This window comes from Calonectris borealis, chromosome 13, assembly GCF_964195595.1.
Source record: "Calonectris borealis chromosome 13, bCalBor7.hap1.2, whole genome shotgun sequence".
NCBI classification, from domain to species: Eukaryota; Metazoa; Chordata; class Aves; order Procellariiformes; family Procellariidae; genus Calonectris; species Calonectris borealis.
In genome coordinates this window covers 10,313,616-10,330,691 of record NC_134324.1, presented here as the reverse complement: position 1 = coordinate 10,330,691, position 17,076 = coordinate 10,313,616, and positions in this window count along the sequence as shown.

The window sequence follows — 17,076 nt, the reverse complement described above, 5'->3', positions numbered from 1 at the left end:
AAGTTCAGAGGCACCTCCCCACAGCACTCCTGTACTTGATAACCCATAAGACACCCATCCATCCATCCATCCATCCATCCATCCATCCATCCATCCATCCATCCATCCCTACTTCCCTCCTTCCCTCTCGGTGCCCAAGCTGTAATCCTGCCCGCTGCAAATGTCAGCCCTTACATCTGCCAAAGACCATAGATGGTGGTGTAACTCCTTCAGCTTCCAAAACCAGCTTTTTTGGCTTTGCTGTCTGTCTGCCACTGGGAGTGATGTGGGGCAAGAAGCCAGCAGGCGATTGCACAGATCTGGCTAAAATGTTTCTGGACCTTGGTCTTGGAGTGGAGAGCCCTGGGACAGGGAGCAAGCCAGCCTCTCTCATTGCCTCTTTAAATGTTTACTTTTCACTTCCTCTTCAGCTGAGATAGAATCTGAATTTGACACTATAAGCTCCAGATAGAACTCTCTTAATCCCCAAAACATTTAACAGGGACAAAACAGAGTAATATGGAAGTGGATGAGGGTCATGACATTAATTTTCCTGCCGTGAGATACATCTGAACTTACCCCCTCTCCTCCACTGACAACTGGTAGCTCTTCAGTTTAAGCAAACAAGTTTGTGAAGCTCTGCTCAATCCCTGTAAGACCAGCAGTTATGGGAAGCCAGGATCCAGTGTGAGCTTTGGCTTTAAGAGTTGTAAATTCAAATATTTTATTGTTTTTACAACAAATAAGAAAATCGACAATACCCAACCCAATGAGCTGCAACACTGCAAACGCAACTTATCCAACACAGCTGTCAAGTCAACATGACAGGCAGCTGAAATGAAACAGAGGACGAGGCTGTCTCTAGAAATCAGACTTATCTTGTGACAAATGTAAGAAACCTTTCTAGCAGGAAGGAAAATGGTGTAACCATTAAATGCATTTAGACAGAGATTTATTGGGTATATAAGATACAATTGCTGTTGAATGATGAGTGGGAGAGCTTGCAGAGACTTAATGCAATGAAGTGGAAAGATGTCACATTCATATAATATATCCATGAGGAAGCAGAAGCAGCACATTATTATTGCTGTTTAAACTTTGGTTTAACAGTGTCTTCTGCATTCCCTAGGCATGCCTCTGAGGTTGTGCTCTGAAGCCATCTGCCCACACATAATGCAGTTCATTCATTGTGGAGGAAGTAAATGCATGTAAATGCGTTTGCTGTGCTGGACGCATGGGGCTGAACTCTGAAATAACTTGCCTGTGCCCTAAACCTGCACCTTTGTGCTTTGTTGCAAGATGGCATGTGGGCAGCTGGCGTGTGAGCCCTGAGGCTGGGCAGTGAGGAGCCATCAGCCATGACCATCCCTGCCCCAGGCACTCCGGGATGCCCCGCTAGCTGGGGTGCAGTGCCATACCCAACGCACAGCCTCCTTCAAAAAGCACAGCAAAACATCTGCATTAAGCGTTAGAACAGCATCCAAACATGCAGCTCTTTCGCAATGACAGGAAAGTGAAAATTATGAATACAGCATGTTCTAGGCACACAGCTGTGTCATGACAGAGTAGAAAAAATGTAGCAACTACCACTGTCTCTGGAGAAAATGAAGCACTTCATCTGTAGTCTTAAAATCTGTTGCTTCCCAAAATCTTTGATGAGATGATGTTTATGTGGCATGCAACTATTTAGGGTCTTCACTTGCAGGGGAACATGGTAGGTTTTCTTTGCAGATGCTGAGCAGCATTACTCTACTGTTTGACTTGCTCTGGTAAGTGCTTTAAGGAGTTTTACACATAATGAAATAGATCTTGTGACCCTCATGCCGCTAACATCTTACCCTGCAAACACCTTCACTGACCGCAGCAAGGCTGCTTCTAAAGTAAGGACAGCGCAATTTGGCTCTCTATACAAATCTCTACTGTTGTGAACTCCAGGGTTTTAAAGCATCATGAATCCCTTTTTATCATAAAGTGCTGGATGCCCTTGTTTTACTGTATTAACTGTCTCCTTTTAGATGAGTATGGTGTGCAGAATTTGTTCTTCAAAGTGCTTGTGTTTCTTTGGAAGAGGATTCCTCCATGTGCAATTCCGTATGCAGTAAATATGTTTGACAAAGTTCTATTTAAGAATGTACTTTCAGACCCAGATAGACTTTGTAATGTAATCAACATGTTTAATAGTAAAAAGACTTGTTTTTCTTTCAAATCTGTGGTAATAGACTGCTGCAGTTCGGAACATGTGGGCTTTTATTAGGGAAATAATACAACCCAAGGGAGTTGTTTTCAAGGACAAGTCTAGGAAAAAAGACTTTAGAGTACGATACTAAATGTGCTATATTAGCTGGGGAGAGCCCTGTGGACACCACTGGCTCTCAGCCTGGGATCCGGCAGTCTTTCATCTGATTTTATTTTCATCTTCATCCCCTGCAGGAATGCAAAGAGATCCTTCTTTCATCCACTGGAACATCCAAAAAAGAAATTACCCAGAAGAGTCAGGAATGTTTATTCCTTCAGCTCTGAGTTCAGCATGGATCTGAACTACAAGACAACTAGCCGCTTTTCTAGCTACTAGCTACTTTTCTGCTGAGATTTGATACTTTGCAGGTAATTCTCTCTAGCATGAACTGGAAACACAAAGCAGTAATGAAAACAGATAGGAAAATTCTTAATGTCGGGCTACCCTGTAGCTAATTCAGCTGCAAGAGTACCCAGAGCAGACTTCACGCTGAAGGCAGCAGCAGATTTTATCCATTCCCAAGCGGGGCGGGAAATTACATCGTTGTTGATTGCTAAGACAGCACGTGGGTTAAGGCATACCATCGAAACAAAAAATCTGCCATTTGAAAAAATGTCAGAGGTTCATGTGGAATGAACAGGGTGGATTCAGCATGAGGGTCTGTTGAAAGCCTCTGAATAATTACTGAGGAATGTTCACAGGTTTTCCTTGGGTCGCAGAGCAGGTGACAGCTCTGAGGACTTGTTCTGGTGTGTTGGGACACCGGTAACACGTGGCCCAGTGAATCAAGATAGACGCGGTTGGAGACACATGAAGAATTGAGAGGTTGCTCCCAGAGCTCCCTCCTGCTATGGATCCTGTCATAAATCTTTGCTGTGTTCATGTTGCCACCTGTGCCTGTCCTATAATTTTTGTCATAACATTACTGCATGTTAGACGAGCTGAAAATATAACAATAAATTACATTTAACATCCTCCCTGAACAGCTCATAATAAAGTAGCGTAACGCTGGCAGTTAACATCTACAGCTGTCGTACAGAGCATTTCCTTTGCCCTTGCTCCCTTTGTGTCTCCAAGCTCTTTACAGACCCAATATTTAATGATAGCACATAGAGGAAATCTGTCTTCAGCTTCATTGGGACCTTAAACCCGCCCTGTCACTGGTTCAAGAAGAAAAATGCTCCAAAGAAGCAGTGGAGCTAAGTCAGAGGACAGCAGGGCGAAGGGAGAACTATGTGTTCTCTTTCATGAGGTGACCAAAAGAAGTCACTAGCCACTTTCCTCTTCACGGGGGTGATATGACTCCCCAGAGAAGCAGCCTGTCGTAGATCGCCCTTGTGCTGGCTCTTCATTTAGTGGCTCTGCAGCCTCCAGTCTTCGTTCTCTGCCTGGCATGAAGCATTCACCTGCTCTGTAAACAAATTCATCCCATTTCTACTGATGGAGGAAGTTGCTGTTCAGCCACACCATGGCAAAACATGCTTTATTTCCTCATGTGATCTCACATAACAGCACATACCGCTCTAAAGGCTGAACGTGCTTGCAGGCATTTGTTTAGCACAAAGCTTATGCTGCAGAAGCCCAGTGATTTTGCAATAAAGTGATTGTGCTTTCTGTGGTTGGGAAATACTGAAAGGCAAATTAAGAACCCCTGTCCTGAAGCCATTTTGCCAGAGTGCTCTCTTGCTGAAGGCAATGCCTCATTTCCTCATTAGCTTCTTCAAGAAAGCTAACTGCTCCAATTAAACTATTATATGCTGGTCTCTGTGTTAGAAACCTCAATCCCATTAGATTTTTCACCATCCATGAAAGTCTCTTAAATGCTTCATGATTCATCACAGTTTTCTGCTTTTGCAGCCCACTTGGCAGCAAGAGGACACGCTACTGGAGTGCATGAGCTTCGTTCAAAGGGGGAGGTGAAGCTCTGATTGCTTTTTTGGATCTCACCTGGGAAAACCTAAGCAGAGTAGAGTAGAGTAACTATTCTGTCTTCACATCCTCTTCCCTTCTGTACACTCTTGCATCTATGAGTTGGATGAAGGGACACTGTGGGTTTTTTTTTCCCAGGAATAAAATACTATGTGTACCTCCTTGGAGGTTGCTGTTTGGATAAAACATTGTTCAAGGCTCAGGCTGCAAGCCAAGTTACAGATATTCAGTTCTGTATTCTGAGTTACAGTGAATGCATTCCAGTTAGGAAACAATGAGCTGTTTTGCAATATCCATCTTAAAACCCTAGTGAACAAAGATCTGTAGATTTGCTTAACGATTTTTTTACTTTTGGTTAAGTCTTTAGGTGATATAATCACATATCAGACCTTCTCTGAAAGAAGAAAGAGGCCACCTAGTGCTGAATTATAGGCTGCTGCAGAAAACTGTCTGCTTGGAAGGTATGAAAACATAACTTCAGTGTAATAATACTACTATTTGTGTTTTTTTTAAAAAAATAAAGAGAGTGAGTTAGACATTGAAAATCAGATTGCAATCGGCCATACTTTAAAAAGTTCAGCACATCTATTTTACAGGTGGATCTACTGCTTATCATAAAAAAGAGTGAGATTTGGCAGTCTTTAAGTTACTGAGAGTTCAGTGTAGCACTCAGAAGACGACCAGTTCCACTCTGTTGGTAACTACACTGACATACTTGTGAAAACCCCACTACCCCGCAGAATACTATCAAAACTGAGTGAGAGGTGAAGGGTAATTAAACGAATGTTCATGAAAGGTAACTGGTGGTGCCAGACCAGCTGGTAGGGCACTACAGAAAATCCCTGTGGGCTGCTCTCATCTGTGAGCAGAGATACCACCGGCACTGCAGGACCTCTGGCTTCCTTTATATTCAGTGGTGAAAAAGACACCCCAGCAGTTTGTTTCATGTCTTATATGTCTGAATTGCCTGCTGGCATCGCTCCTCTTTCTGCATTGACTTTTAAGGGAGCTTAGAGCTATTGGTATGTTTGGAGGAGGGTCTAAACTTATGGGTTTTTGATCTAACGTCCCTTGGTTGTCCTCTGGAGATACTTAGCTTTTCATGCATTGTCTGCCCAAGGAAACTGGGCTCCTAGCTGGTTGTGCTTAATCTCACTTGGATGACTAAAGTAGATTATGCAAATAGCTCCCCAAGGCATGTATCAAGCATCTCTGCTACATATTGGTCTTGCATGTTTTAGGTGTTCAGCCAGGCTTCCAGTGACACCCTTGCTTTCAAAGGGAATCTACTGTATAGAGAGTGCAGGGTAATCTGGATACATACAACCGCTGTAGGGAAATGCCTGTATCCATCTGGAATGAGTCTGTCTATATAACATGAAACAATTTCACTGGGAGAATAAAAAACACTTTTCCGTGTTCCTTTCCACGAACATGGTGTTGTCCAAAAAGATAGTTGAAACAATGAAAGTTCTTAAATTTTAGATTCATCATATTTTGGTGCTTAGTTTCTGTTGTTAGTCACTGGCAGCTGGAACCTTCTCAAATTAGATGCTAAGTATCTTCCTTGAAGCACCCAGAAACGGAGGTGCCCAAAATTAATGCCTCTGTGCACTTGTGCCCATTTTATTGTATTCAAGCAGTATCATGAAAATACTTCCTCCCTACAAATATTCACTATGCACATCAGGACTTTATTTTAGTAGTGTCTGCAAGCACAGGGAATGCTAGCACAGGACTTCACAAGTCATCGTATGTTGCCCATATTATGGTCTCCAGTGGCATGGAATTCCAGTAAGGTCAGTTTTATTTTTTACGTAACTATAATAAGAATAGAGTTGTGGTGTACATGACTTCTCAAAAAAATTCTACATAGAAGTAAAGGGTAAAACAGAAGACAAGGTAAAATTCCATCTAAGATTACACATTGATGAAATCAGCTTTGTTCTGTGTTGGAGGCATTTTGCTGCAGGCATAATTGTTTTCCAGATGAGATGGGAATAGCAAAAATAATAATTTTTTAAAAGTTGCATAACTTCAGAGAAAAAAACACATTTAGAGGACTCAATGTGACAAACTCCACAGATATGAATATTACTTTATACCTAAATGAAATATTTAATATGTTTGGAAAATGCTTGTTGCAGTTTCATGTGGCAATTCCAGCCCTTTTACATATTTCAGTAGAAGCTCTAACTCCGTCTAGCACCTATGTGGGTATTAAATTAACTTCAGAGCAAAGCAGTTTGTTTTCTATTTGCTGTAATCTAAGTTATAACTTCACAGGAACAGAAGTCCTCAGTGCCTGGCTTTAATGCCTCCCAGTTATTTGGCTCATATCAAGTCTATCCCAGGTGTGCTGTTAGATATGTCCTCTGTTCATGAACAGGACAGTTCACATAAGCTAGTGTGAGCTTAGGTTTTTCTCTATCCCTGTCTAATATCTGAAATTCCATGATTTTAAGACAGGAGGGATGTTTATAATAATTGTCTACTCTTATCTCCTGCACAGGAGCCTAGTGAATTAAATCTTGCTTCAGCCAGGCTTTGTGATTGAACTTAATCAGTGGTTTTCTACCTCTTCGGGTATATTGAATCCTAAAAAAAAAGTCCTATGAAAGTGCAAGTCCAGGAGAATACTAGCAGGTTGTTGTTTTATAATTGTTCTTTGTAGACTCTTAGAAGTAGTCCACTGGTGTGCAGGGATCATGGACAAGAGACTGCAAACCACTGAGCTGTGTTTTCCAACAGATTGCAAAACCATGACGTATGTGATTGAATATGATTTTAACATGCGGAAAACAAATGTGCATGTGCCAAGGTGTACACATGCAAACTCACATGCTCTTAAGTCAGAAGGTATCACAGGCACTAATGCTGATCCTTTTACATCTACAGACTAGTGCCTCCACCCATGAGCCATTGATATCAGTATTATTTACAAACCAGTTACGCTGAGAAGGAGAAGGAAAACACTCACTGCATGGAGGTCATCAAAAACTCTCAGAAAATATGTCAGGTAAATACGGCATTCTTTGCTGGTGCTGATGTACCTGGTAGGAAATTTTGTTGGTGGTTTGTTAACTTTGAAGGCAGCAGCAGACTGTATCTTCATGTCTCTTTCCAAAACACAGTCCAGGAATAGTGCACTATAATTAGAGTCTACAAATGATGTATTTGACAGTGTTCATTGCAATGAGCAGTCCCTCCTCTGGTGAACTTCTGGGCTGCAACTAAATAGTGGAGTCTTCTTTTCAATACGTACAGTCACAAGCAGCAAATTTGCTGCATATTTCTGTAATACCTTTAACAAAAGCTGTTCCCTCTTCTATCTGAAGCAAAATGGTTACTTGACTAAATAAATACCACCTGGTAGATTTATCAGCAGCTCTCTTTCCTTTCAGAGTGTTAACTTCTGCCTGCAGAGTCATCCAATGTTTTCTGTCTTGTGCAATTGAGGAAATGTTCATAAACCCTAAAGATATAAGAACTGAAGGAATGCTCCAGAGCTTTTCTGATAAGCTTCAAAATTCCCTGGTGGTATTAATGTCTTAACTTTCCAAACCTGAAGAAATAATACAGATAAAAATTGCATACAGAATGAACACACTCAAGACAAAAATGCCACGTTTCAGCCAAGAGGGAACATTCTTCTGTAAGGTTCTTTTTAACAAGATACTACCAGATTTTTTGCCATTTCCAACAAAAACTAAAGCTAGTATTGAGAAATCTGATGCAGTCTCGTTCACTGCAATAACTTCTGATGAAAGAGAGAAGCACCCAAAGCTGCACTTTGCTGTCCCTTTTCCCCTCTTGCTTTTGTGCAAGCCTACTGAAGCCATCTTTTAAATGCTGTCAGGTCAGCGTTTCAGAGCTGAACCTGACCGACCTTGCCCTCAGTAGGGCTGGAGTCAGTCATCCTTGTTGGTAATGATCTCGTCGGTTCTACTTTTCTTTTTTTAAGCTTACCTTTTCTGTTTTGCAAATCTCTGACCATCTCTGCTCACGTATCTTCCTATCTGGCTCACAGCTCTTACAGAGCTTTAGCACTGCATTCCTCAGAGCTGAAGTGAGATTTTGTGTCTGATTTTACTTGCCTTTTGTCTCCTGTGCCATGGTTACTTTCCTTCTCCTGACTTTCCTTGGTTTCAGGAGAACTGGTTAGGCTTTATTTTTGTTTTCCTTCTGATAAAAGCACATTTTGCTGAGTGATTTTATTTTTTAATGCAGCAATTTGCATATGGTCAGACCCAAGAGTTGGTTGTTTACATTGAGTTTCTTCCGAATTTGTTAACCTTGCCCTCTTCCTTCCCTCAAATCCCATTACACAAATGACCAGAATAGTGCCGGGATGCTCCTGGCATATGTAACAGTTACAGAACTTAATACAGGAATCTTGCTTTGTACTCCATTAAATAAACAAACACATCACCTCCTTCGGCTGTCGGAGTTTGCTACTTGATGCACAAAGTGGGAAGGTACGTCTTCTTTCTTTCCTTCAGCTCCTTCCTTCATTTCAGCTTCAGAAACTGAAGTTTCTTGCTGTTGGGAGTGCTTAGTAATACCAGTAAAGCCAGTAAGTCTTCTTTTAGAAGAAAGGGTGTGGGTGGGCTGTCAAGGCACCTTCGACCTCCAGCATCAAACCCTCTTTCTCCCTCTTCCAACATGTACAAAGAGGGCTTATAACAGAGCTTCCCCAGGGAAGAGGATCCACTCCAAAAGACTTCAATGGGAATTTTCTTACTTTTTAGCAAATACATTTCTTTAAAATACTGCACTGAGATAAATCCAAGGAAAATCCTAAATCAACCATCCAGTAATTATGCCTGCATGTGAATTTGTCCCAGGCTCTATACTGGAGAAGACACCTCCCCAGAGGATCTTTCTTTAGTTCCTCCTAATTGTCTTTCTGTGTGTTTTTTTTTTTTATCACTGCCTGATGTAGGAAACCTAGTTGGTGTTTGTCCAAGATTTTTGATCTAAAGCTTTCTAAGGGTCAGCTCTTTTTTTCACAGACTTCTAAACTTCTTGTGTGAGTCATAAAAAGCAATTATTTGTGTAGGTGTAACTGTGAATATTCTTCTGGGTCCCTGCACAGACTGCACAGAAAAACTACCCCCCAAAATTATGCCATGAAAAATCTGTGATGTACTTCCTGAAGAACTGGTCAAGTGTTGCTTCGGTGTAATCCTCTAAACATTTTGCGGTAGGCCTTAGTCCTCTAAACAGGTATTTCTCTAATTCTCAGTAATGTACTTTGGGACACCATCCAACACAGTCAGTGACAGTGCTTCCTTTTCTTTCTCCCACCAGGCAGCAAGTCAGAGGTTTTACTGTAACTTGGTTTTTTGATGGGAGGGAAACTGTGGCTAGGAGCACCCTGGGGGAAAAAAAAAAAGGCTGCTGTTGTATTTACCTTTGGATGGAGGGAGGGAGAGGGACTGGCCAGTGTTTGGTTTTGATCTGGCAGCGAACAGGTTCCTGTTTTTGTGCCAATTTCTTGGAAGCTTTGTCCCATACAAACACAAAACTCTCCCTATTGAGCAACAGTTTTGTTCCTCCTCTGGAGCATAACTACCTTGGAAAGGTCCAGCTGGAGCACAGAGTAACCACAGGGCAAGGGACTGCAAATCCGACATCTGCCTCAGGCTGTTCGGTGGTGAGATCTGCTCGGAGCAGTTTGGAGGGGATGACATTCTGCGGTCCACGCTTGGCTGCTGCGCTGTGCTCAGCTGGGAGGTCTCCAACACCAGTTAAGGAGAACTGCGCTCACCAGCCCTGGTGCTGGGAAAGTAGAGCCCATTCTGATCAGACTGGATGTGATCCCTAGACCAGCCCCAGATGAGTGGGAACACTTCTTCCCAACTACAGCTATGCGTGAGTCGAAGGTCCCAAGGATGCTTATTTGTTGAGCAGTCTAAGGGGACCAGGCTTTAAGGGAAGAACTTTCCTACGTAGGAGGAAAGTTGTCCGCATTCTTCTCACTGTTGCATTACAGTGGGAAGGTTACTTTGCCTTGGCACTCTCAGTGCATGCCGTGCCAAACTACCACAGTTGTAAGACATGACATGACATGACACCCTGTGTGGGTGGGCTCCAGTCTGGTGGAGGCAGGCTGTGGGGTATTAACTTTCCTGAAGGGCAGGGCCAGAGGGGAGTCCTGAGAGGGGGCGAATATGGTGGGATAGGGGCCCTGGAATTCTCAGTCTCACCTTTACTTTCTGCTTCAGCAGAAACACCTTTATCTTGAGGTGAAGTCCTCCTCCCCTTCATCCACCCTTTCAGTGAGGTCACTGTAGCTGAGGAATGTGTACATGAGTTTTAGGAGAGAGAAAAACACCCCTCTCCCACACCCAAATATAGCCCTTAGAGCCTACACTGTCCTAAGACTTAATAGCATGTCACCTGCTGGTATCATGATAATTTAATGAAAGATTAAACAGTATCTTCTGTTGCTAGTAATCATCCCCAATCTAGTCTGGGTCTGCTATCAGCTTCTGAGAGGCTGCCAGAAGTTCAGCTTTGTTGTCTTGCAGGGCTGCAGAGTCCGTGGACATTCCCCTTGTACATGGTCTTGATATTTTTACCCCCAGTGTGATCCTCAAGCAGGCATCAGGGAGCAAGCTGGCAGCTGGTCAAGCTTTGCCTTCAGACAGTGTTCTGCAAACGTGTGCCAGCATCCCACAGCTGACTGGGTATCTGCTCCCAGTCTGGGCCTGAAATTACAAATTCCAAGGCAGATTGGCTGGTGGGTGAGGGGACGAGGGAGGTTAAGGAGATGTGGCTTTTGGTTGTACAATGGAGAACATCTGTCTGTTTCCTCACTGCACTTAGATTCTGGAAGGGATGTAGCAAGGGCTCTGGGCTCTGCCTGTGTTGAGGCACATCAGCTATCAGGACTGAGGAACACACCCCCTATATATAGAGCTTTTTGGAATAACCACACATAATCTTTAATACTGTACTAGTCCTGCTGATAAATGAAATAGGTGCAAGGTCTTGGGTTGCTCTACACTACAAAATGCTACGCAAAGATAATCTTAGGTTAGATACGTAGCTTAGTAGTTATCCCAGTTTTATATAGGAGGAAACAGAAAGTTGAAATTGCCCTCTCAAGCCGTGTGTCTGCATTCCAGGCATATCCCAGCCTCCCACATGCTCCCTGACAGCTGTGGGTGAGAAAGAACATGGAAACTGGTCAGCAGTGAGTCTGTGACAGACTCAGGATGGATGTTTGCAGTTTCAAGTTCCCTGTTATGTCTGGCAAGCCATATGGCCTCTGCTTTAAAATTTGTAAGAATGTACTGTAAGCCATGAGAAAGTGAAATGCTGCCAGTAATTCCATTTATCTCACCTGCTTTTACAATGTAATAAAAAAGGAAAATTTGTCTGTCTAGAAATCCTGAGAATTCTTTTCTTTGGTATCATTATAGTATCATAGAATAGTTTGGGTTGGAAGGGACCTTTAAAGGTCATCTAGTCCAACCCACCTGCCATGAGCAGGGACATCTTCAACTAGATCAGGTTGCTCAGAGCCCCGTCCAACCTGACCTTGAATGTTCCCAGGGATGGGGCATCTACCACCTCTCTGGGCAACCTGTGCCAGTGTTTCACCACCCTCATTGTAAAAAATTTCTTCCTTATACCTAGTCTAAATCTACCTTCTTTTAGTTTAAACCATTCCCCCTTGTCCTGTCCCAACAGGCCCTGCTAAAAAGTTTGTCCCCATCTTTCTTATAAGCCCCCTTTAAGTACTGAAAGGCTGCAGTAAGGTCTCCCCGAAGCCTTCTCTTCTCCAGGCTGAACAACCCCAACTCTCTCAGTCTTTCTTCATAGGAGAGGCGTTCCATACCCCTGATCATTTTTGTGGCCTCCTCTGGACCCGTTCCAGCAGGTCCATGTGTATCTGGTGCTGAGGGCTCCAGAGCTGGACGCAGGACTGCAGGGGGGGCCTCACCAGAGTGGAGTAGAGGGGCAGAATCCCCTCCCTCGACCTGCTGGCCACGTTGCTTGTGATGCAGCCCAGGATACGGTTGGCCTTCTGGGCTGCGAGCGCACATGGCCGGCTCATGTCCAGCTTTTCGTCTACCAGTACCCCCAAGTCCTTCTCGGCAGGGCTGCTCTCCCTCCCTTCATCCCCCAGCCTGTATTAATACCAGGGGTTGCCCCCAACCCAGGTGCAGGACCCTGCACTTGGCCTTGTTGAACCTCATGAGGTTCACACAGGCCCACTTCTCGAGCTTGTCCAGGTCCCTCTGGATGGCATCCCGTCCCTCAGGCGTGTCAACCGCACCACTCAGCTGGGTGTCATCTGCAAACTTGCTGAGGGTGCACTCGATCCCACTGTCTATGGCATTGATGAAGATATTATGAGAAGATTATGAAAAGCTGAATTTTTTTATTTTACTATAATAAAATTTTCCTGAAAGATTTTACTTCTAAAGGGTCAAAACAACCTGATTAAAATAAATTTTTTACTAGATCAAGGCTCATGACTTTATCATTGCAGCAATGTCAAGCCCAAGATTTTTAATTCTATTGGACTGAAGGGAACATTAAAATTGAATTCATTTAAGTTGAAACAAAATATTTCTGTAGAGAACAGGTACAAAATCAATGCTGCCAAACCCTACCAAGTTACTGCTCCTTTGGAGAATTGTTCTGTGGGTAAATTTCCAGCCAGTTCTAACAGCAATTGCAAGAATGAAACTGATGGGCTTTTTCCATCATTCCTAAGTCTCTAAGGCAAATAATTTTTGTAGGAACACAGAATTAGGGGCATCTTTTAATGAGAAGTGCCACAGCTTTTCAAAGCAATGTGGTAAATACAAACATAAAATTATGAAGCAAGTAGAACATCTAGTTCGGAGGATTTAGTTTGGCAACTGCCAGTTATTTTTAGAGTAGTTTCTGAATTCACCCTTGAAACTACCATGGGCATGGCGTTACTGAGAGCTGTCCGTGCCCCTTAGGGGAAGGGCAGATGTTTGGTTTCTCTACAGCACTTGTCCTCTGCAATTGCCTTGGATCCAGTCATGCACCTGTAAGGCAAGAGTGACTGTTTTGGTATTCCCAGTGGGAACACTCAGACTGTCTTTTCCTGGAGGTGATGAAATCGTGATCCTGCAGTGCCAGTTCTGTTTGCAGCTTTCTGGTGTGTGCTCTTGTTTGCCATTCCCTGGCCTTTAAGTCATTTCCACTGAATCAGGTCGGGTTATTACTACACTGGGGAATTCCAGTTCTCAAGAGAACAAATTGTTCTGACCTGACAGTTATTTCTAGTCTTTTCCCCATTTCTTTCCTGGAAACCCTCACCTTGCTCTCTCCCTGACTTTGGCATTCATTCTGTGATTATCTGTGACCTTTAGAAGTATTTTCTTGCCAAAAGCCAAACTAAATTCCCCTTACCGGTTCAGTAACAATTTCTTCAGTCAATGCAGCACTTTAAACAGTCAGTAGTGATTATCAGTTTTGTTTTAAGTTGCTTTCTGCCCACAACTGTGTACATGGTGTCGTGGTTTAACCCCAGCCAGCAAAAATAAACCCCACGCAGCCGCTCGATCATCCCCCCCGCGGTGGGATGGGGGAGAGAATCGGGAGGGCACAAGTAGGAAAGCTCCCGGGTTGAGATAAAAACAGTTTAATAATTGAAATAAAACTAAGTAGAACAGTAATAATAACAATGAGAACAACAACAATAACAGAATACACAAAACAAGCAATGCACAACACAACCGCTCACAGACCGCCGACCGCGTGTCACGAACGGGGGGCGAGCCCCCCCCCCCCCCTCCCCCCCGGTTTTTATACTGAGCATGATGTCACATGGTATAGAATACCCCATTGGCCAGGTGGGTCCACCACCCCGGCTGTGCTCCCCCCTCCCGGTGCAAGCATCACCCAGCAACAGCCAAAGCATCAATGGGCCATCAACGCTCCTTTCACACCGAACCCAAAACACAGCACACCCCCCAAGCTACTGGGAAGAAAGTTAACCCTGTCCCAGCTGGAACCAGGACACACGGCTTCACAGATTATTCTTGATAAAATATGATTCCCTACCAGATTTCTAATCTAATCAACATATTCTATGGAAGGACATGGTATTTTACCCAAGACAGATTGAAACCCAGCCCCAAGCTCTGGGTTGCAGTTCAAAGCTCTGGTTCTGAATTTGTCTGGTGGCTCTAGTTCTGAACTTGACCTTGTTTCCTAGTTACTGTTCAGATAAACTGGCCTTCCTATAACATTTCAGCCCTTCAGAGAATAAGGGAACTTATAGTCTTTCCTCTAGGTGCAGTCTCAAGAACAGCTTTTGAATCCAAAGCTTAAATTTCTTTACAGTTCTGACAGCCATCCTAATGAATCTTGGTCATTTATTGGAGTGCTTTCAAGATCAAAAGGGAACCTTGTACATAAGCAGTCATAAATTCTGTACTCGGTAAACTTTGGAACACTGATGGATTTATTTTTTTACACATTATTTAACTCAGAAAACTATACAGATAGCCTTTCAGAAGATGTTCAAAGTACAGAAATACTGCTGTATTAATAATGACTACAAAATGTCTTCACAACATACTCACAAATCATCACACTGTCTTTACATGAAGAGCAAGTACTGAGTGGCAAAGTACACTTCAGTCTGAGAGCAGACTTCACTGTAATCAGCAACCAAAAGATCTATATACATGTAAGACCTAGGCAGAAGCATGGACATTGCATCACAGGAAAGAAGGGTTTTTCATTAGTGTTTTGCACAATATATGAGTTTTCACAGATTGTAAATGATTGCTTGAATGAATTGTTCATTGTGTAATGTGAATGCCCGGTCCCATTTCCTAGTTTAGCTCCCTGTACCCTCAGCAAAAGTGAAATATAATTTTAAATTTTTACTAAATCTTAAGAATTTTCATCTGTCTTACAAATAATAAGATTTACAAATAATATGAAGCAGTATCTTTGCATCAGAACAAGATATTAAAATTGAAGTTACTAGGAGCAGTTGGAGCCTTTACCCATTAAGTTGCTTGTGCTGCTAGATTCCCGGTCCATAGTGAGTCGTACTGGGCTAATGGGGCTGACCTCCATGTACCTCACGATATGGTCAGGGTCTTCTACTTCAGAGGTTTATTTCGATGGTGTTGCTGTCAGAGATTGTCCCAGTCAGAAAGCCTATATCCTGAGAATCCTATGGAATAAAATTTGGGAGGGTTATAATTAACAGTGAACTTAATGGCTAACTAAGCTTGACGGCAATAAAAACTTCCTGATTAAGAATGCTGTAGCAGCTTATACAAAACATTTCTTTTTGTTTACATATTCTACTCTCAACAGTGTGTGTCTGTCCTTTATCTCATTTGATTTTTATGGTACTTCAAACAAGCTATCTTTGATTGTATTGCACTGGTTTCATTTAAGTTCATATAATGCTTTCCCTCCTATATGTACATACAGTACAAACAAAAATCAATGTCAGAAGCAGAAATGGAACTAAAAGAGCAAACAATTAAACTCCTGTAACTTATGTTGCTACATTTAGTAAGACAAGATCGAGATGCATACCAACCTTGACCTGAATGCCACAGTGATGGTGATGAGAGACAGTACGAGAATGGGTGCCGCTCCCACATGAGCTGACTCTGAACACTGCCAGATGGTCCTGCAGCCTCTTTGTATTTCTGTGGTGAATCTGCTCCTGCTGTCCATATTTCTTTAGCAGCACAAACACAAAGGTATTTTTCTTCCTTAGAAGAATGCCTTTTGTTTCATCAACTGCAGTGTCACTGCAGAAGTGTCAGAGAATGCAGGAATAGATGTGCATAATATATGCATCAGCATTTTCTAAAAAATAGGCAATAAGCACCCCAAAACATTCACGTCCTTTCAAAGTCCTTACATCCTTAGATAATAATGGGCTGCAGTTCTTGTGAGAGTAAGCTTTCTTCTGAGAAGTTCAGGATACCTTTTTTTTTTGAGTGGAAACTATCTTTTATTGGCTAGTTTAAGAACCAGCAGGACCTGGGAGTAAGGCACTTTAGCAGTTGTACAGTACCTTCCTTTGTTAAAGTGCTTTACAATACTAAGTATCTCCTTCCCCCGGATTTTATTTCCCCTCTCCCAGCTGAACCACCCCTCTGACTGAATGTCTGCTCTTCCTCAAATCAGTTTTCCTGTGTGGGTCTGTTTCTCAGCATCTGTCTGCCTTTAATCAGCGTGCCCAGCAAGCCCTTGGAGACCAGGACCTCAGTACATCTGGCACATGGGCTGAGTCTCTTTGACCACCATTACCATACCAATCAAATAGCAATAAAATAAAATGGTGAAATCCTACCCATGCTTCATTATAGCTGGAGTTATCTAAATATAAGTAACCTGCATGAATTAGTGACAAAGACACGGGTAGGGGATAGCATATATGAAGAACAGCATGGGGAGGCTTCTGAGGGAAGGATGTCACAGGGAGGGAGCTACTGCAGGAGAGGGTCCTGTGTGTACTTTTCCCCAGGTATTATACGTTTGTTGCATATGAAAGTGTAATAAATGAGTCTTGCGTTGCTCCGGCAAGGAAGTGTGGCTTGTATCTCTTATCTCAGTGTGTATGTCTGGTACTAGCATTGTTCCGATTTGGATACTTTGGAAGATGATGATTCATACTTCAAAGGTTCTTGCTCCTCAGTTAATCATGACCTTGCTGTCCCTTTTCCTTCCAGGGATCCTAGCAGTGGCTGTGTGCTCCGTTTCATGTGAACAGCATTTCGCTACCTGCTCACACACTCTGGTTGTCACCATGATATGATTGGGTTTTTTAGATCAGTGTTGTAGGCACTGCAGAAATACATGCATGGAAAGCTTTTATCTATGCAAACAAAGGGATCTGCAGGGAAAGGAATGACTGCTCCGTGGCCAAGATAATGGAGTGTTTTGTGCCA